The sequence below is a fragment of the Notolepis coatsorum genome (assembly GCF_963971535.1).
Source record: "Notolepis coatsorum genome assembly, chromosome: 20".
Lineage (NCBI taxonomy): Eukaryota > Metazoa > Chordata > Actinopteri > Aulopiformes > Paralepididae > Notolepis > Notolepis coatsorum.
In genome coordinates, this window is record NC_140184.1 from 17669635 (window position 1) to 17692512 (window position 22878).

Consider the following 22878-nt stretch of genomic DNA (forward strand, 5'->3'; position numbering starts at 1 on the left):
TGCGTCATCCATGCGAGATCTATTCCCAGCCTTTTAGCAGAGATTGTTATTTATTTCAAACATCTATTAAGCTGCAATAACTATATTCTGACAGCATTTTTCATGTTTCCAAAGCTTCTTATGAACACCTGCTATCAGAAGGCCTTGTTGAGTCATGGTGTCCAGCTCAAACAACCAGCGGCCGGTCTGTTGTTATTCCATAATTCCTCCGCCTATTTTATGAACCTATGCATTTAAATATATATATTTGTATCTCTTAATTACATAAAGTTTGTACTATGTTTTTAGGTGACGTACTTACCTACCTTGTTTAACCCCTTAAGCCCGAGCGGTACCGGTACGAGATTGATATCACGCCATTGTGGGATATTTGTGGATATCCTGATGAAGAATGTCTCAGTCAACCGAGGCTTGGATAATAACAAGGTTTATTAACCAAGCAGATAGAATACATAGAGAGAATGGCTGAGGCTCTCGCCCCAGGTGATCAGCTGAAATTACCCAGGTAAGAACCTGGTATTGTGGTCGGGAAGAGCCCTTTATAGTTCAACAAAGGGGGTGTGTGGTCCCATTTGATAGGTCAGATGGGGGGGAGGGGGTACAGGTTTGGGGACACAGGGGAGGGGGGTGATTATTCCACAGAGAGGGGGGGGGGGGCACAGGTAAAGGGAACACAGGGAGGGGGATATATTTACATGAGGACATAATTATACCACAATACTCACTTTTCTTTCTTATAATGTGGGTGAGATTAATGTATAATATACCAGGATTGTTTGGAACAGGTAAAAGTGGGGATAATAGTTTAAAAATAGAATTATTTACATACATGATTCATAGAATTATTTACATACATGATTCATGACATGATCGACTGGACTGCGGTCTGTGTTATTTTGATATCAGAGATGTGGGAAGATATCACCCTTTTCTTTTATTAATCGCTCAAAATACCTATATCAATGATTGGTCCTCATCTCTGATATCAAACAACAATTAACATAATCATTAGAAGCTATCGCTGTGCAAATATCTTGGCATACCTTCAGTCGTTCATGTCGTGATTCTGGGGAGCTAATGTGATCGTTGTGCATACAGGCATCGTAATAAACCAATTAAATACATGCACTGTCTGTGTGGTCAGAATGCACAGGGTGAAAAAACAAAATTGTTTGCATAATTATTAGGAATGGGATTTACACATAAGGCTAATGGTGTACAAAAACATTTTAACAACCGTTAACCTGGTGGTTAATAAAACTAACATGATTGATTATGGGAAACTGACAACGTTACATGTCCTCTTCTATGAGAGAATAAAACAACTGATTCTTTCTTGTCTGACAATACAATTTTGTAACCTAAGTAATTCAAATGTGATGTAATGTGATCATGTGGTCACTTCTTCCTTCAGCAATACATTTTAGCTTATTATTACTAACCATTGTTAATGCTTTCTCATTGATTTCTTTTCATCACATCCCTAGTTCATCGTTTTGCAGATACATACAATTGTGTGAAAAGTTTCCTTCTTGTGAAGGTGTTAATCTGAATGATGTTGCGTCGTTGTTGACAAGGTGTTCTCTGTCGGTCGTGTGGCAGGGCCAAACAGTAACACATAAAAATTAAATAAATATATATAATAGACATTACCTTAGTGGCTAATGTGTCAAAATAAAATTGAAAACCATTAACCTAGTGGTTAATATAAAAGGTGATTATGATAATCGTTATGCATTGTTCTGTGGTCAAAACAAACTTGGTGTCTTGGAACAATCCAACTGGTTCTGCCCTGTTTAACAATACCATTTTGCAATGTGACTCTGTGATCATTTCTCATTGTCATTATAAAATTGGTTAATGCAATCTTACTGATTGTATTTCATCATATTCCTAGTCAATAATTTTCCAGATACATATGAACTCTGTGAAACAGTTCTTGTTTGTGAATCTGACAGTTGCTGTGTCGTGTTGATCATCTGTTCTCGGTCTGTTGTGTGGCAGGCCAAACAGTAACACAGTAAAAATTAAATACATACATAACAATGTGGACAATGTGTGTTCAGAAGTCTCTTGTTTCACAGGTCTCTGATGATGTCTCTTCTTGACGATGCAGTCGGGAACATTCACTGGTCGTCGTTCATTCAGAGGGGGCCTACAGGAGGTCGCCGTCCGCTCCCTGTGTACCTTGTCAAGGGTCACCGGTAGCAGTCAACTATAGTGGTCTTTTCCTGCAGCCTATGTTGTTCTCCACCACCATCACATGTCTGCCACTGTGCTCACGCTTGGCCCCTATCAGGCCTAGAGACATGGTGGTCGTTCTTGAACGTGGTGGTTGGTCCCCCCCGTTCCTCGTCATCGCGGTACTAGAGGGGCGAGGGGGCGGGCGTTTTTGAATGTGTTGTGCTGGTTTCGCTGTCCTCTCCTCGTCATTGCGGTACCACTTGATGGAGGGCGAGGGCCCGCCGGTGTAGTGGCTAGTCAGTAGGACGCTCTCTCTCACACGGATGACAATCTTGTCATGGGAATCCACCTTGATGGTCGGGGCTTTGGTTCCCATCTGCAGGTGATGGGTTTGGTCTGCAGTGCCGGGGTGGAGGCCGTCAAAGGTTGATCTCCTCTTCGTCAGTGTCTCCTTGGTCAGTCTCCTTCGTGGTCCTCTGCTCCACTTTCTTGGGGATGTCTGTGGGCTGGGTTGGATGGTTCTCCCACGGTAGTTGTCGTCGCCTCTGGTTGTCAATTTTCTTTATGTGTCCTGCTGTGATTAGCTTGTTAATCTCAGCGCGGTACACAGTCTCTTGAGCGGGGTCTCTGGCTAGGTGCCGCTCTGTGTTCAATAGATACCGCTCCGTCGCTTCTTTTGGGGCGTGGAAGGTGGGCATACCCTCTCGCCTCAAGAGTGGAGTTGCGTATCTCATCACTCCATTGACTTTGACTCTCTTTGTCCCTTGCTCGAGGAGTGCTATGGCGTAAGTGTCTTCCTTGGAACGAATGTCTTTCTTTTCGTTCTTAAAGGGCATTGTCTCTAGTGTCCATAGCCTCTCGACATGCTGTAGGAGGGTGGTGTCTTCTTCTGTCACTCTGGAGTGGAGGCAGCTAGTGGCTGCTGTTCGGTTAAGAGACTTAGCGAGGGGGCCTTGTAATGTCCATCCTAGGCGGGTCTCGACTGCTGCAGGACAGCCTCTGGGCCCTGTGTGGACCCGGTCTATCGGGACTATGAGGTCTGCATGGTCGGAGCCTATCAGCAGGGTCGGGGTGGCACCGTCTATGAGCGGGATAGGTAGTTGACGCAGGTGCACATATTTATCCATCAGCTTGGCGATGGGGTAGGTGTACTGCGACAGGCCTATTTCTTGGCTGGTGAAAGCATTAGTAATCCTATACCGTCTCTCTGGCTGCCCGCTTGTTGCGATAGTGAAGGAGACATTCTCGCCCTTTATCGTCTTTAGATCTCTTCTTATTGTCCGAATCGTCATTGGTTGTGTCCGCAGCTTCGTGGTTCAGGTCGCGCATCGTCTCACTCGTCCTGTCCTCTCACCAATTCGTGATCTCAGGATGCGTTGGTTGTACCTCAGGATACTTACCTCGCCACGACTTCTCTGGCGTTCTTCACATCTCAGTGTGGCTCATCATGGCATAGGGTGGGGAAAAAACATAAAATCTAGGTAGCCAGTTAATTTTTGCATGAAAAACAATCATTCGTTCTGTCATCTAACCCGAACTAACCTTACTGTCATGCATTTGTCCTAATAAACTAACCTACACTGTAGCACTCAACACTAATAAAACTAACCTACACTGTGGCACTCAACACTTTGATGAACATTGTTACTCAGCTGATAGAGTTGTGCTCTTTTTGATGTCCTGTCATACAGTGTCAGCTAAATGATCAATGTACGTGTATACCTTGTACATTTAGATAATTGTGTTTCAATTTTGGTGGTTGATAATTTTGCAGTCGTGGTAAGTACTTGAAATTTGCAAGGAGTTAGTGGTTAAGCAGAGAATAGAAGGAGGGGGATAGTATGTTAAATTGTTTTCATCATTGATCTTTCATCTCAGGCACTTCTACTTTGTTTGGTTTTATTCAGAATTCATATCTCTAATTCGTGTATACCTCTTGAAAAGAGATGATGAAAACAACTGGTTAGTTATTGTTAGTATGGGAATTAGGTAGACTTTCATGACTGCAACATCATCATTTGTGTCTGATTTCATGTTTAACTAAGTGGTTCTCTGTTGGTCCACCAAGTCTGTGGTCAGAGTGTAGGCATACCCTGTGGGTTTCAAGTGCCCATCCAATGGTGTCTGCTATCGTCGTCTCTCGGTGTGGTCAGAGTCCTCTCTAGGCATTTGCATTGTTTTGTCTCCCAAGTGCCCACTCTGAAGAAATTTACATGTGGGTATTTGGATGCAGATTTGTTCCAAATGGTCAATCGATTGTCTCTCAGCTCTGCACTGTCTCTCGGTTGACATGCAAATTGTTGGATTTTCTGTCTTTTGTGATACAATTTGGGTGTAGTCATTCACTGTTTTGCATCTCGCCTCAGAGCCAGATCTGTAAATACAAACACATGTTAATTTTCCACTCTTTTCTACTGTCTGTGTGCTCAACAAACATTAGCTAGATCTCATCCATCCCGTTCTAGGATAAATGATAGTGTTATCATTTATCAATCATATCGCATATGTACACATGAATGTGGACCCACACATTTTGAATCATGTTTAAAATGTCTTACAATGGAAAGGGCTACATGATCTATGTTGTTTGTGTTCCAAGTTTTCAATATTGAAAGCTTATAAAGCCTAATCTAACGCTGTTTATGTGGACTACAAGGTACGCCCATAGATGTATTATAATTCTGAAACAGACATTGTAATTAGCTTTATGTGACTTATAATGTGTAAATTAAAGCAACATAAACACTCAAGTTACTACTGTAACTGAGATGATAGTTGTGTACCACAAACAGTACTGAATTTGCAAATCTGGTATGTCATAAATGTACAGATGTAGCAGTACTGACTATCTGTATGTCATGTATGTCATAATATGTCCTGATAAACAGAAAATGGGGGACCCTGATGTAAACAAGTCTGGTATTGAAAATGGGGGACCCTGATGTAAACAAGACTAAAGTCTCTCTCTGGTCTGCATCCCCTTAACAATTGTGTATTGAGCTGTGCTGTATTGTACCCATTCTGCAATCTGTTAATAAAGTTTTCAATCAATCAATGCATCTATATTTATGATTGTCATACTCACCGGGGACAGCTGTTGTGTTGGGTTGGATCCGTTACGTGTCGTCAGCAACCCGCATCTCGCCACCTCAACTCAACATTTTCCAATAGCAGCGCGCACATACATATACAAATAAAACATATACTACACGTGGATTTCACGCACCCTTGGCCTTGGGTACATTACACTTTACGTTCGCTTATGGATAGTTTAATATAAAATAATCACTTCACGGCGCGCATAGCGTGACGTCATCGCTCCATGCGACGTTCGTGCGTTCTCATTCGCCTCGGAAATAACGCTTTGCAATTCATACAGTATTTTTCCAACGAACTCTCAATAGCCTGGAATTCCTATACCAGCGTTTTGTTACCGAATGAACGCGCCTGTGCATATGTTAAACGTAAACAAACTGAAACGATAAAACTATACTTCTCCAAATGGTTGCTCCCGTGGGTCGGTTCCGGAAATTACTATCCTAATATGTCGCGTGAACTGCACTTCAATGTTATTACCTGAACTCCAATGTTATTCTCTATATAACGGTAATAGTCTCTCAATGTTCGGCGCACGCAAATACAAACGAGACTTTAAACAGACAAAACAAACATTAATACATATAAGTTAACGTGTGTATATGTCTGACTGTATTGGATCGCTTGTTCGTTTAGTCGGCCAGCATCTGCTGCGACAAGGCATTTATCCCTTGATATATCTATACATCGTTATTAAAGTCATAACGACCGAATCCTGAACTTCGAAATTTAATAGCGATATATTAGATTATATATACCTTTTAATCACACTCACGGTCCCTTCGACCTGCGACTCGTTAAATGTACATTCACGTACTCCCGAGCGCGCTGGTCATCTTCCCGCTATCTGTATAATCAATTGGAATTCAATCCAAATACATCGTTTTCAGGAAATGGAAGAGATTGTGGGCTTGAAACAATGAATATTATGACGCTACTCTGGTAATTAATAGGTTCCAATAGAGTAGCGTTTTCCAAGGATATCACATCATAATAAGCTCACGTATCTTCCTTTGTTGCCTATATTTTTAGTCTGCATCAGCTAGACTAGGGGTAGCAAACCAACACCCTTATTTTGTGCCCTAACTTTCGGTTTGGCAACAGCCAAATCCGGGAATAGCACAACAACCCATCCTCTCAGAACATCTGTCCAGATAAGGACCCAGGTACACGCGTTTCCCCGGTACGATTCTCAATACAGATCAGATATATTAATGCACATTATTCTTACTCAGCCATGATCTCAATATTGGACAACATTCTGTAATATTCACCTGGCACAGAGAAAAGCGGGAAGATTTTAATTCCTTCCATACATTTAGTCGACCATCCTATTATACTCACTTTTCTCTGTATAGTTGAATGATACAGCACGCCGGGAGGACGCAAAAAGTCCGTCACAAGTTCGTAGACGCCAATTGTGGGATATTTGTGGATATCCTGATGAAGAATGTCTCAGTCAACCGAGGCTTGGATAATAACAAGGTTTATTAACCAAGCAGATAGAATACATAGAGAGAATGGCTGAGGCTCTCGCCCCAGGTGATCAGCTGAAATTACCCAGGTAAGAACCTGGTATTGTGGTCGGGAAGAGCCCTTTATAGTTCAACAAAGGGGGTGTGTGGTCCCATTTGATAGGTCAGATGGGGGGGAGGGGGTACAGGTTTGGGGACACAGGGGAGGGGGGTGATTATTCCACAGAGAGGGGGGGGGGGGGCACAGGTAAAGGGAACACAGGGAGGGGGATATATTTACATGAGGACATAATTATAAATAGATGAATACAGATATTCTATATTCATATTTCAAATTGCATGTCGAGGATGGCAAAATTCAGTACTGTATCTACAAAAAAGCCTGTAAATCATCTGCCCTACTGTATATTAATTTGCTTAGATTTTTTGTACACCTGATCTCAAGAAGGTGCTGAATGAGCTCAGTTTTCACGTCTGGTCACTGTCAAATATGAAAAAAGAAAAAAGAAAAAAAGAAAATTTATATTCTCCTTTGGTTCATTACAATTTACTCAAGCCTAGTACAATTTACTCAAGCCTAGTAACAGACACAATATTTCTGATACTTGGAATACATTCCCTGAGGTCCATAGATATCCGTAGATACCAAGAACATGCAAATGGGCCTTGTAGAAGTGGAGCAATCTTCCATTTACTTAGGTATGTATGTATAGCCGAATTTTCTGAAAATATGGATAGGGCTTAAGAGGTTAACAACCAGGGAATCCCCAAGAGAAGGTTATGTGTAGTTGAATCATAGTAATCCATGCACCAAATACTTTTTTAGTTTTTCTTAAGATTGTGCCAACAATGTTTCTACATGATGTATTTACAATGATCGCTTTGGTGAAATAAGATTGAGAAAGAGAGCTACTGTAGTGCTGTGTTTATAAGGGATCCTTGCTGTCCTTTATGTGGTCAGAAAATAATCATGACAGCTTTAAAACTCACATTTCACCTCAATATGAAATGACATTTAATCATTTTCTCTGAATAACTTTGCTTTGCCATAAGTAATTTCATTGTTACGCCATCTTTATGGAGTTCCCCAATCAAAACTACCACAAAACGATCTGTCTCATCATACAGACCGTCTCTGGTGGAGAGACCCATCGGTGCAACTTTAGTGAACACTCCTACATCTGAGAATAACATGCTAAGCGCTGCTCCTTCTCTCACCTCTGTATCTCTACCTCTGATCCTCCCTTCATGTGTCGGGGTACAAGCGCATCCCACACCATTCATGCTTAGGCCTACATGCATTTAGCCGCCGCTCAAAGCACCCTATGGAAGTGAGTTCTGTGAACAACAAAGGCAGCCACAACAAGGTAGCATGGCTTTGAACCGGACCCAGGACCGCTTTATTATTATTATTATTTGATGCCGAGGGTCTGGCGGTGCCTTCCAGTGGTAGCGTCCTGTGTGTCCTTGCATGTGACAAATTAAAGGTCACTGTCTGGACGGCGAGACGACACATCCCTTTATTCCGCCACCCTATTGAAGGGAGAAACCCAATAAATCTGGAGGGACTGTTGTCACAGAGGAGTTGGAAAGGTCACTCCCCGGAGGGCGAAGGGAAGTGGAGAGAGTCTCTCTCTCATTAAATCTCCCTGCCAACGTGATGTTTTACTCCCAAATGTCACTTTCACACCGGCTTCCTGGCCATGGGACCTGTCTTTAATTAGGCCCTGCTTATTCTGTTTATCCAGTCAGGGCCTTAAAGGTCCCCTCCACTCAAAAACGTGTTTTTTCTACAGTTAACTCCTCATGGAGGCATGACCTTGATTATACAGATTGTTGTTTGTGCAGAATTGGTCACCAGAGCACCCTTTTCACCAGTGGCGGCCGGTATGAACTACACTTGGGTGGTCGCAATCATCTGACCAAGCTGGCCAAGCGAATTCTGACTCATAACGTTACCAACATTAAGTCGAGTTAATTGATTCATACTACATTAGTACACGTATGATCATCAAATTAATAATGAACACATATATATAGGCCTATCTATCTTGTCATTTTAAACAAGTTACCATTCATTCATTCAGCCATTATGCAATACCCGGCCACAGCGAAATTAACACGCTGTGTTGAGAGAGCGAGAGAGAGAGAGAGAGAGAGAGAGAGAGAGAGAGAGAGAGAGAGAGAGAGAGAGAGAGAGAGAGAGAGAGAGAGAGAGAGAGAGCGAGAGAGAGAGAGAGAGCGAGAGAGAGACAGACCGCATTAACTCATTAACTCACTGTAGTTAGTTGAAACGTGGTCCGGAGGGCTTGATAAAGTGTATAATGTCCACTGTCCCACAGGCTTATTGCTTATTGCCAGCGGAGGAGTGCTGCCGAGTGCTTCCGCGTTTTCCCTGATTGGTTGCGACACGCCCCGCGGCAGGCGCGGTAGCCGCAGGGCGGCAGAGCTTGCGGCAGAGCTTGGGGCATTATGTAGCCGTAATCCGTGATGATTTTCATTCGAAGCTTAGCTCAACTGGCAGCGCTGCAGTCCTGCGGTCCGTTGGTGACAAGTTCGAATCCCATCAATTTTTATTTTATTTTTTTTAACTTGTATTCTTTCGCCGGTTAAGGTTAGGCATGGTTAAGGTTAAGGTTAAGGTTAGGCATTGTTTTTCGGAGTTGGTTAAGGTTAGAAGGGTTAAGTTTAGGCGCTGTTAAGGAGCTGGTTAAGGTTAGAGTTTGTCTTAGAGAATGGCAATATTCTTTCTATGGTTAAGGTTAAGGTTAGGCATGGTTAAGGTTAAGGTTAAGGTTAGGCATTGTTTCGGAGTTGGTTAAGGTTAGAAGGGTTAAGTTTAGGCGCTGTTAAGGAGCTGGTTAAGGTTAGAGTTTGTCTTAGAGAATGGCAATAGACAGCCTATTTCCGCACTGCCGCTCTCTCGCGCTGCCGCGGTCACATGGTCACATTGTCACATTCTTGCACTCTTCCGCTGGCAAAAAGCTACACGCGTCCCACAGTCCCAGTCTCCCAGACTGTTGTTGTCGATGTATATCCCCACTGTCCAGAGTGACTGCATCACAACACAACACAGCATCGAGTAACTAACTTACTAACTTCCTAACCAGAAACAGGCGTTGGCCAATCAGAGAGCGCGTCTCCGCGAAATGCGGCTACGGAAAAAACTGACGTCGGCCAATCAGAGAGCGTCTCTGAGAAATGCGGCTACGGAAATGATAGACGCTGCTGCTTAAACCGCTTCAAATCGCGCCCGGCTTCCATCATAATACATCATATTTTAACGCACAGCGCGTTACGCACTGATTGGCTGCGACGGATACAGCGATGAAACAGTGCACGGCGTGCATGTGCACTCAGAGCGCTATTGCATCTAGCCCGAGAGAAATACGGCGAGGAGAAATGCGGCTACGGTAACGGAACGTATTCTCTATCAGACAGTGAGTCACTTCCTGTTCAGGAAAACGATTATTTATATTTTATATATTAACGTTATATTGTGCATTGGAAACACAAACATACTTAAAATGCTATAAAACAAAAAACAAAAACTAATATTTCTTGTTCTGCTTTCTTTTAACCAGGGTTAACCAGGGGGGGCGGCGCCCGAGCGCCCCTAGTGGCCAGCCGCCACTGCTTTTCACGTTCTTCCACTGAAGGGGGGAGGGGTGTAATTTCTGTACTTCCTTCAAATCTGAGCCGGCTGCATGACGCAAATAATCCTGGGAACCTATCATGGTTGCTATTGCCCAGCTGGCTACACTGTCATCCAGGAAAGGCTAACTGCTAACGAGAAACGCTGACGTGAAACTACGTATTACACCGTAAGTTGATACATCTAGTGATCTGTGCACACACATGCATTTTTGGCAAACCGTTTAGGTGGAAAAAGAGAAAGTTAACCGGGAGAAGATGTCATGGAAAGAGGTGAGGGGAGAGGGGGGGACATTCATAGATCCTTACATTCTCAACGAGGGCAAAGGTGTAGAGATGCTGCCAAGCCATTTTCAGTCGTTTATTGAATTATTTTCAATATATTGTTATTCAATATATTAATCAAATAAAAAACATGTGGACATTACATTTTAACATTTTCATTTGAACCTATTCTTCCTCCTTGCTCGTTCCCTCCTCCTAAGCTGCTATAACCAGGGTGCGATCCAGGAGGGGAGCTCGGTGAGCTATAGCTCCCCTAGATCAGACATCAGCTCCCTTGGGGGTCTCTAAAGCTCCCCTCGGGGTCTCTAAATTACTGAAAATAAATGCTACTTTTGCCATGCATTTCTAATTTTTCTGTAATTTTCTGTATCATCATCGTGTATAATAATAAACGTATTGTGTCCCAACAATTATCAATACTCGTATTTTGGAATATACCTGTACACCCCGCGGTATTGCTATTGAATGATGTTTTTGAGTTTGCAGTGAATCCACAACTAAAAAGATTGGTTTTATCGGGTATCACAGTAGCTAAAAAACTGATCGCATCACGTTGGTTTCAACCGGAAAAAATGTGCCGGAAAGTGTGGTTTCTTACATATCTCGATGTGATATATCAAGAAATATCTACAGCAAGAATTCTGGGGCTCAATGAATCCAAAATGTCAATGTGGTTAGAAGTGGTGGAGAGAATAAAAGCTAGCCTATAATGGTAGTGTCTGGTTAGGAGTGAGGGATAATGGAGGTACTATCCAAGAGGGGGTCCGGGAGGGGGGGGTTTGAGCTGGAGCATATGTGTGTAGGGTTTTAGAAAATAGGTATTAGGGGTATATTATATACTAACATTTATATAATTGTAACTTCGCTGGATATACACTGTATATGGTTAAAATGTTATTATTGACTATTTTTGTTTTATCCTGTTTCTGTACTTGCATATATTTTAACCACCTTTACTGAAAGTTTCATTATACATTGTGTGTTGAGTACTGACTTTTAATAAGTTTTGTTTTGCAATAATAAAAAAAAAAAAAAAAAAAAAAAAAAAAATAAACGTATGCTATTTTGGATGTATGATTAATGATTTGCGCACTAATTCACACGTAATATGGCAACATGCATGCTATTCTTTCCAAGTCGGTCACGTGACTACGGCGGTATGGCACGGTAGTTCGCTCTCGTAAGTGACAGACCAATTAAGTTATTATTTCACCTCTAAAGAAAGAAAAATCCGCGCAACTTCAGGAAAAGGTTTCAATACACTAGAGGTGTGAATGACACGTCCTGGCAACCGTGCAGAGACAAGGCTGTTGTCTAAGAAACGTGAAATCGATTGGCGTTCTGCCAAACAAATTATGTCAGACAAAGACACCCCTGCTTGGGCGTCGCACCTAATTGCGGAGGTATCTATCATCAAAGATTCATTCCAGCTAAGGTTTGATGAGCTCAGTGAATCGATCAACGGAGTAAAGAAGGACACACGGGCTATTCTGCAAAGAATATCCAACGCGGAGAACCGTATCGGAGCGGTAGAAGACCAGATGGCCGTAGACGGCAAAACTTTGAAAGACCTGACGGGAGACGTGGACTACTTGAAAACCAAATTAACCTACATGGAAGCGCAGAGCAAGAGAAATAACATCGTATTGGTCGGCCTGAAAGAGGGAGAGGAAGCCGGTGACCCGAATAATATGATTAATGGCATTCTGAGATACATCCTGGATTTAAAGGACACTGACCAGGTACCAGAGGTAGAAAGGCACCATCGGACTCTCCGACCCAGACCAGACCCATCGGCACCTCCTCGCCCGTACATTATACGGCTGCTGAGATGGAACGACAGGCAGGACATCTTGAGAGCCGCGGGGAAGAAAAAGAAGCTGACATGGGGAGGAAGGCCGCTTCACGCATTCCAGGATCTACCCGTGGAAATTAAAAAGCAACGCGCCGGTTATACCGACATCAAGAAGAAATTGTGGGACGCGGATGTCCGTAATGGTATACTGTACCCTGCGAGGCTGATAGTCACCATCGACGGCGAAACATCCATCTATAATAACCCCACGGATGCAGCGAAAGGATTGAAGATCAAGCTTCCTAATATTTTTCGTTAATGGACAGAGCATAGAGGTATGACACACCCACCACTCACTGACAGTTGACAGTTGACAGTAGACATGACAACTGAGTTATTTAGTGTGGGTGATGACTTGAGCAAGATCCCGTGCAAGGTATGCAATGAACATTAGGGGCAGCCTCTTTCATTATACCGTTTATTATTATATTTATATATATTTTTTTTTGGTTTGTGTGTATGTATGTATATATATATATATATATATATATATATATATATATATATATATATATATATATATATATATATATATATATATATATATATATATATATGTGTATATGTAGGTATATATATATTATTTTGTTTTCTGAGGTTATGTATTGCACTGCCCCTATAGTAATAATTTCGGATGCACGGATCATGCATTTAATTAAGGACATGGTCTGATCACTGCGTGCGGATAACTGTGTTTATCAGTTTGTTCACGGACAGGGGATGGACACAGGTTCTATCTCCCTTATATTATGTGTGTGCCCTTTTATTGGCACTTCTTGTATGGTTTTCTTATGTGTTTTGTGTGTATTTCCCCTTGTTGGTGCAGACCATTGATAACTTCAACATATATTCAGTATTTTCCTTTTTATCCAACCTTTTCAACAAGCTAAAGCGCAATATAATTTTTGATGGCCACAATTAACATGATTAGTTGGAATGTAAACAGGGTTTCAAATAAAACAAAGAGATATAAAGTCATTAGTCATTTGAAATCCCTGGACTGTGATGTTGCGATGTTGCAGGAGACACATTTGAAGGATGAGGACTCTATTAAGTTGAGACAGAGATGGGTAGGCCAGGCCTACTCAGCACCAGGTACCGGGGCATCTAGGGGCGTCAGTATTTTAATAGCAAAACGACTGACGTTTAGACTATCTCAAAAAATTATTGACAAGGATGGCAGGTTTATCATTCTATCAGGTTTTTTACAAAATACTAAATGCACGTTAGTAAATGTCTATGCACCCAATATTGGTCAGGCCGAATTTCTATCCAAATTGAGTGTGGCATTATCTCATTTTGCGGCAGACCATATTTATTTAGGAGGTGATCTCAACCTAGTTAGTGACCCGGCAGTGGACAGATCGGGCCACCCACTCATATCAGATGGTGCATTGTCAGCAGCACTCAATGAGTTGCAGGTATCTCTGGCTTTGACAGACATATGGCGGGTAGTAAACTCTCTTGCCCGAGAATATACTTTCTATTCACACGCTCATAATTCGTACTCAAGGATTGATTACTTTCTTTTTTCACAATGTACAGTTGAGAATGTGATAGAGTGCAACATCCATAATATTATAATCTCAGATCATGCCCCCATGTCAGTGCGCTTAGCTCTCTCTGTAAACAATCACAAAAGTAAACAATGGAGATTTAACAACTCTTTGCTAAAAGATCAAGAGTTTGTATCTTTGATAAATGAGAGAATAACTGAATTTATAAATATTAATCTAAAATCTGTCCCTTCAATACAAATGGTGTGGGAAGCATTCAAAGCAACTTGCAGAGGGTGGATTATTAGCTATTCTACAGCCAGAAAGAAGAAAATGATAATGAAGAAAAACAACTTAATATTAGAACTTAAGGCTGTAGAAACACAACACATGCTTAACCCTGGAAATATACAACTGAAAAATACTATGTTGATTCTTAAGACAGAGTTGCAATCAATTATACATGAGGAGACAGCGTTTGCTCTTTTCAGACTCAGTAGGAAATATTTTGAATCAGGAGATAAAGCCGGTAAGATGCTAGCACTAAGATTAAAACAATTAGAAAATCGCCAATCAATACCATTTATATGTGATAGTACAGGGGCAGTTATTTATGAACAAACAGAAATTAATAAAGCTTTCAGTGATTTTTATAGTAAACTCTATCAGTCAGAAGGATCTAAAAAACAGGAAGACATGGATATATTTTTTAAGGACATATCCTTACCCACATTACAAGAGGTAGAAAGGGAGCATTTAGAGGGTCCTATCAGAGAATCAGAAATCATATCTGCCATGAACCTCCTTTCAACAGGGAAAGCACCAGGGAATGATGGATACACCTTAGAGTTTTACAAACAGTTTCAACACAGGCTAACCCCACTGCTTACACTAGTATTCAATGACATAATAGTTCATCAATCCATGCCTCAGAGTATGTGCCAGGCTACTATCTCTTTGTTACCTAAACCTGATAAAGATCACTCACAAATGGGTAATTATCGTCCCTTAAGTTTATTGAACAGCGATTATAAGCTATTTGCTAAGATCCTGGCCATGCGCATAGAGACAGTCATGCCTTCACTGATCCACCTTGATCAAGTAGGGTTTATTAAAGGCCGCCACGTTTCTAATAATATGAGGAGACTATTTCATGTCATGTCAAAAGCGGGCAACCTACAACAACCAGCGGTAGCTTTATCCTTGGATGCTGAGAAAGCTTTCGACAGAATAGAATGGCACTATCTGTTTTATGTTCTTACCAGATTCGGTTTTGGACCCACGGTCATACATTGGGTGATGGCGCTCTACAACAAACCACTAGCTTCAATTAAAACAAATGGCATTATATCTCAACCGTTTCAGCTATTCAGGTCCACCCGACAGGGTTGTCCGGTTTCTCCATCACTCTTCATCCTCGCCCTCGAACCGCTGGCATGTGCCATACGAGCAGAGGAGAAAATCACGGGCATCAATATTGGGGGGCATGACTTTAAAGCTAATCTGTATGCAGATGATGTACTATTAACACTAACACAACCCTGTCAATCAATCCCACAGGTGATGAAGCTGATTAAAGCATTTGGGGAGTTTTCAGGATATAAGGTGAACTTTAATAAGAGTGAAGCTATTCCTCTGAATAACCTGACCCATCCTTCACATATTGGTTCTGCCCCTTTACAGTGGAGATCACAAGGTATGAGATACCTCGGAATAAACATCCGGACACCTATAGACACGATTTTTGATTCTAATGGTCCACACCTCTTGAAGACAATTAGGGAGGATATTAAGAGATGGACAGTGTTACCCATTTCATTATGGGGTAGAGCAGAGATAATAAAAATGAATATTTTACCTAGAATATCATTTCTAATATCAGCTGTTCCACTCAAATTCCCCTCGTATTGGTTTAAAGAGATAAATAAGCTATTTACAGGTTTCTTATGGAGGGAGAAGACACCTAGAATCAGCTACAAGAAATTGATGAGACCAAGAAATAGCGGTGGACTTAGTATTCCGGATGTTTACTCATACTATCTCTCTTATAATGCCAGATTCCCCTTGTCATGGGGTTACATATGCAAGACCGAAATAGGCAGTTGGAAATGGATTGAGGAGAATATTTTATCAGAACTTAGTAAGACGGTATCCTTGGTATCATTATGGTTTCACCCCAAACCTAACTTTAAAATGGATAACCCGATAATACGATTTTCATGTGAGATAATCAAAACCCTACAGAAACGGCTAGCCTTCAAAGGGATCTCTTTACCTTCATGCCCCATATGGTCTAACCCCCTGTTAATGGCTGGGGGCAGCACACTAGTAAATACTTCATGGCAGGGTAAAGGAATACATCAACTAGGACAGATTGTGAAGGATGGAGAGACGATACCTTTTAATGAATTGAAAGATCTGTATAATTTAAGAGATAGTGAATTCATGTTGTACTTTCAGTTGAGATCTGTAGTAAGATCAGTATCCATGAAAAATAGAGATATGGGGATACATAAGGATTTGGATGACAGACTAAGAAGGATCGCTTCAGAAAGGAGGTCAGTATCTAAGATCTATAGGTTACTGTCACTTAGCTCATCAGATGGCCTGGCCTCCATTAAACAGCAGTGGGAGAGGGATTTGAAGGTCTCCTTGACTGCTCCACAATGGGAGACGGTTTTAAAAAATACAACAACATCATCAAAATGTGTAAGATATAAAATGATACAATTAAAGGTAGTTCATCGAGCTTATATTACACCATGTAAAATAAAAAAAATGGATCAAGCCATCTCAGATTTGTGCTGGCATGGATGTGGGGAGGTAGGAACACTCATCCACATGTTGTGGCATTGCCCCACAGTGAAGAGTTTTTGGCACAAGGTCATTTTAAGACTATCCTCTATTCTCAGTGTTAAGATACCCTTATGTCCAAAAGTCTGCCTCTTGGGCATAGGGGTAGTTGGTATACAATCAGCACTTACGCAACGCATCATTACACTAGCACATATGTCAGTTAAGCGTACTATCATGATGAACTGGAAGATCCAAAAGCCAAATTGTTTCTGCATGGACACCTGGATGAGGGATTTCATGGACCTATTGACAATGGAACGAGCAGCCTCAATGCTCGCTGAACATGACCATGGAGAGGACGGTCCCTGGATCTATATAAGGACATATTTGGAGAATACTTATGACTGAAAGCAGGAGTGTTTGATCTGCACCCCCCCCACCCCCCCCCCCCCCATTTTGTTAGTATGTTTTGTCTGTATTGTACCGTTTGTGAGTTTTGTTTTGTCTGTATTGTACTGTATTGTATTGTTTATTGTTTGTGAGTTTAGTTTTGTCTGTATGGTACTGTATTTATGTTGAGCTGTTTTGTGTTTCAAACTATTAATTAAAAAAAAAAAAAAAAAAAAAAACATGCATGCTATTCTTGCAATTACCATTCGGAGCGCGGAGGCGCTGCAGCCTGCTGCGACTATTATTAGTATTACAACGCCCGGTGACCGTGCCGGCGCTGCGGTCGGACTCGTATCAGAACACAGGATAGGATTAGATACTGTAGACAGTGTTGGATGATGATCTATCATCTAATTAAATGGATACTTTTTTTTTTATCATGGAATGTGCTGTGGAAGCCCAGACCGTCCAGACGGCCGGACCTCAACAAGTGAGTTGTCTAGTATTATGTGTTCTGTAGAACTGAAACTGATTGAATATGTGACAGGATTCAAGAGGTTTATTTGTCACATACATACATAGGCTACATTAACGTCCGCGATCACAGTATCCTCCAACAGTCTGACTCCTCCCTGAGAGGCGCGCCGGGGGGGGGGGGGGGGGGGGGGGGGGGGGTGCGCGATTATTTGGTTGGCTCACCCAAAGACCATGCTATGGATCGCACACTGGCTATAACCCTTTTGTGTAGATAGATAGATAGATAGATAGATAGATAGATAGATAGATAGATAGATGGATAGATGGATAGATGGATAGATGGATGGATGGATGGATGGATGGATGGATGGATGGATGGATGGATGGATGGATGGATGGATGGATGGATGGATGGATGGATGGATGGATGGATGGATGGATGGATGGATGGATGGATGGATGGATGGATGGATGGATGGATGGATGGATGGATGGATGGATGGATGGATGGATGGATAGATAGATAGATAGATAGATAGATAGATAGATAGATAGATAGATAGATAGATAGATAGATAGATAGATAGATAGATAGATAGATAGATAGATATCTAGATAGATAGATAGATAGATAGATAGATAGATAGATAGATACTTTATTGACCCCCTTGGGGAAATACATATGTTTTATACCCGCCATTATTACTTTTTTTTTATAAAATATTTATTTGTATTTTTTCTTTTTAGATCTTTTAAAGTGTTGGCCCTATCAACACCCAGTTGTAAACAGAGCCCACAATTGACCCAAATTGAGTCAATACCATAATAGCCACTGTTTCTACAATTGTTGTGTAACTTTTGTATAATTAGCCTCTGGCTATAACCTCTGACCATTTCTCCATAATTATAAAAAAAAATCGCTCAATACAGGGTGCAATAGTGCCAAAGATGTTTACTAAAACCCTTTAAAAACATTTATAACATCACGTTTTTGCCTATAGTACTACAATCAATCTTCATTATATGTCTGCGTTAACTTTCAGCCGTGGCTGTCAGTGATGTCCCTAGGAATTACTCAGGTGACACTTGTGTTGCCTGTGGTGTTCCGCTCTGTGCTTTTATAGGTACATATAAAAATAGACAGGTGATATCCAAGGTGTGGATGAGTGATACGCCTTGTGTGATATTCTGTCTCTGTGAGGCTAAATTAGTTTTACCCCCTGAAGTAGCTCCAAAGGTAAGAGATACACGTTTCAGTCAGTATATTATTTATTTGCTGCTTCTGACACTTACTCCATACATTTGACTGAAACACATAGACATTGAACATTCGTTCAGGGTCATTGGATACATATATTATTGGGATTTTAAGGGCTTTTACTTTATTGATTTATTGGTGCTGGAATGGCTGTTGGGGAAATTATCCTATACTGGCCAAACATCTGATGCCAGTATCAGTATATGGGGTATAACAGGAGCAAGGATCCTGGTATATATTAGTATATACATCTGATGTCAGTATTGGAGCCATATCCAGGAGTGTAGTCGTGGGTGAAGAGGGAGTAGAGGAGAGGGCTCAGCACACAGCCCTGTGGGATTCCGGTGTTCAGAGTGAGGGATCCTACTATCATCCTAGTTATCAGTTCCTTTTTATTTTTTCATTTACAGGTTAATTTCACAGTTCAATAATCTTCAATACTGAGACTCATTCAGTAAGCAACATTCCCCGCAGTAGGCTAGGCAGTCTCATCTCCAAACCATTTCCCATACATCATAAGATATAAGATATTCCTTTAATGATCCCCTTGGGGAAATTGAGGCATCATAGCAGCATGGGGAGGGGTGAGGGGAGGTACAGGGTAATAGTAATAGTAGAAGACATAATACAGTTAATGCATTTATAGTACAGTGGGAAAAGTTAAAATAGGCTGTGTAAACAATATAACAATATAATTAACTCTGAGTGTACGCATATGAGCAAGTAGGCTGACTGTTCTGCAGTCTGACGTACTGTGGTCTGTCGGTGAGATAGACCGTGATCCAGGCCACCAAGCCGTGCTCCAGCTCCATGTACTGTGGTCTGTCGGTGAGATAGACCGTGATCCAGGCCACCAAGCCGTGCTCCAGCTCCATGTACTGTGGTCTGTCGGTGAGATAGACCGTGATCCAGGCCACCAAGCCGTGCTCCAGCTCCATGTACTGTGGTCTGTCGGTGAGATAGACCGTGATCCAGGCCACCAAGCCGTGCTCCAGCTCCATGTACTGTGGTCTGTCGGTGAGATAGACTGTGATCCAGGCCAGCAAGCCGTGCTCCAGCTCCATGTACTGTGGTCTGTCGGTGAGATAGACCGTGATCCAGGCCAGCAAGCCGTGCTCCAGCTCCATGTACTGTGGTCTGTCGGTGAGATAGACTGTGATCCAGGCCACCAAGCCGTGCTCCAGCTCCATGTCATACAGGAAACTGTGGAGTCTCTACTTCTATTAAGATAGTCAGCTGTAGATGTGAGTGAAGCTTGACAACACTAATCTCATTATAACACCCACAGAGTTGCAATGGTAATGAGGAACTTAAATTTAGCTAGAGTTAAAAACAGTTAATGTCTTCTGACAGCTGTTTATAATTTACATAGAACGTCTCTCAGTAGACCATAACCACATTTCCTTAATCATTTATGGAATAACTATTGTACAGAGAAGATGTTTTGGTAGCAAAGGAAGGTGAGAGATGTGGCCTTAGACTAGAGATGTGTATTTGCTGCACTTTTTATGGTTGACTATTCAGCAATTGTTAAAAATAATAAAGTATTCTGTATTCGCTGGAGTATCAGATTATTAAGCACAATAGCATAATTTACAATTAAAATGTCCTGCAAAAGCAGGCATTTGTTTTGGCCATGTCTGCTTCTTAATCTAATAAAGATAGCCTAAGCCTTTAAAACAATATTAAAACACATATTGTTTAGAGCCTAATCATTGATCAATTATAATCATAACTTTAAAACACAGATGGAAAGCGCCCTGGGCTGGGTTTCCCAGTTTTAACGTTCTGCAAAGGTTTCTATGGTATAACTTTCAAAAGGAGCTTGCATTCTCTGCGAGTATTTCCCAGACTATGCTTTAACAGTTGCCTAAGGGACAGCCTCAAAAGTAGTAAGTTGGAGCTGTCCGTCACTGTGGTGCTGAAAGGTGTGCCAATGATGCCACGTGAATCAATTATTTCACTTGTAAAGGCCTATTAATGACGTTTTCATATAAAAAGAGTCAAGACAAGAAACCATTAGAGGTGATAGAGCATGATGTTTCATTGCTGTTTTTTTGAGTGATCACTGATTAGTGTAATTAATAGCGGGTGCATCCACTTTCTAATTACATTTATTGTGGACTGGCATTGGCTAATGCAGCCTATATAATAGCGTGTGGGTAGTTGCAGGTGAAGACACGCTGGCTGAAAAAGCAAGATTAAAGAGAAGAGTGACCTTCACCAAGGAGGAAATGGACATGTTGCTTGATGAAGTAGGCTACAACCTACAGTGTCCTATTTTGTTAAAGGGATATTTCACTTTCATGTGAAATGTCAAAATCAACAGTCTTACCTTTATCTAAAATCATCGACAAGCAAGCCAGCGACCACTGCTGTCCCTGTCGTCCGCTGTCAACACCACCATTCCTCCCAGGTGTCAAGATCCTCGTTCACCTTCATTTCGGGCACTTAGTCTAAATATCACACTTCTGAAGTATAAACAAACTGCTGCAGATCTCAGTAAAACAGACATGTCTTGAGTCAAAGGTACCGTGTTTGTTTTGGCATTTCCTTTGTCTTTACAGATTGAATACGTTTGAAAAATAAAAGCAGATCCGGTCAATTTATTTGAATGTGCTGTGTATCTTTGCCTTGTGTGGAATGTTTGAGGAGGTTACCCATGGTTGTGCCAATGTGCCACCCTGCTGGAAGAAATATTCTAAACATTATGTGATAAGTTGACAGTTGGTCAAATTACACCTCAAGTGAAAAATAGTTCCTTTACTGATCATTTGAAAATGGCAACATTAGCTAACATTAGGGGGTGGAAGTACCTTTGACACAGAACAATATATCACAGTAATATTGCTGTATTCGTTTGTATACTTCAGAAGTATGATATTTAGACATGGTCCTCACAATGGAAGTGAATGAGGAGCCTTACACCTGGGAGTACTGGTGTGACAGCGGACGACAGGGACACCATGGTCACTATAGCTTACTCGTAGACAACTTTAGATACAGATAAGACTTTTAAGTTCTACTAAAGTGAAATATCCCTTTAATGAGAGGTATACCACTTAATTCCTTTATATCTATTTAGCTCTTTTCACAAAACATGCTCCTTTGTAAACACCCTTTGTTAAATTCTGCAAATAAAGCACATGTGCACAAAGCACAATGTTCTATTCCATCATGTTGTGTTTGTTTTCTATAGACCCTTTCACTGGACTGTTGCTAGGGAACAGTTTGCACCCAAGTGTATTTTGTGTCGGGTTATTGCATTATTAAACTTTGCAACACGAAATGCAATTGTCTGTTTAGAATGTGTTATGCTAAGATGAAACCATTCATAATGTGCTTGGAGAATATCTCTGTGGGTAGCGCATAATGTGGTCCAACTCAGCCCGATAATGATCGTCTAGATATAGCTGGTACCGCCCCCTTCATTAGTTTCCAGCTGGCCTCATTTAGATCTGTCAATTTGCCTAATATCTTGTCAAATATAGACCTATAGTAGCGGGGTACAGGCTACTGTAGCCTAACCAGAATTAACTTTTTCACAAATTGCATCAGTATTATGGGTATAGGCCCTATACTTTATTTTACTTTATTTTACCTTAGGAGTCAATTGAGGGGGACCGCCTTTTCAATGACGCAGAGGGTATATACAGTAATAGCATCATACATTACAAAACATTCAATCATAGTAAAGTAAACTGTAAAACAAGAGTACTTGTACAATCAAACATAATGGTATAGTACAAATGCATAAGACAATGGGACAGTAGGAGGTAAAGGAAAACAATTACAAGTTGATTATTACCATCATGGTGGGAATAGACGGGTGACGCAACAACATGCTCTGCACAGAAAGGTTGTTTGGATCATTCATTTTCAAGTTAATATTAAAGGAGCACTTCACCCAAA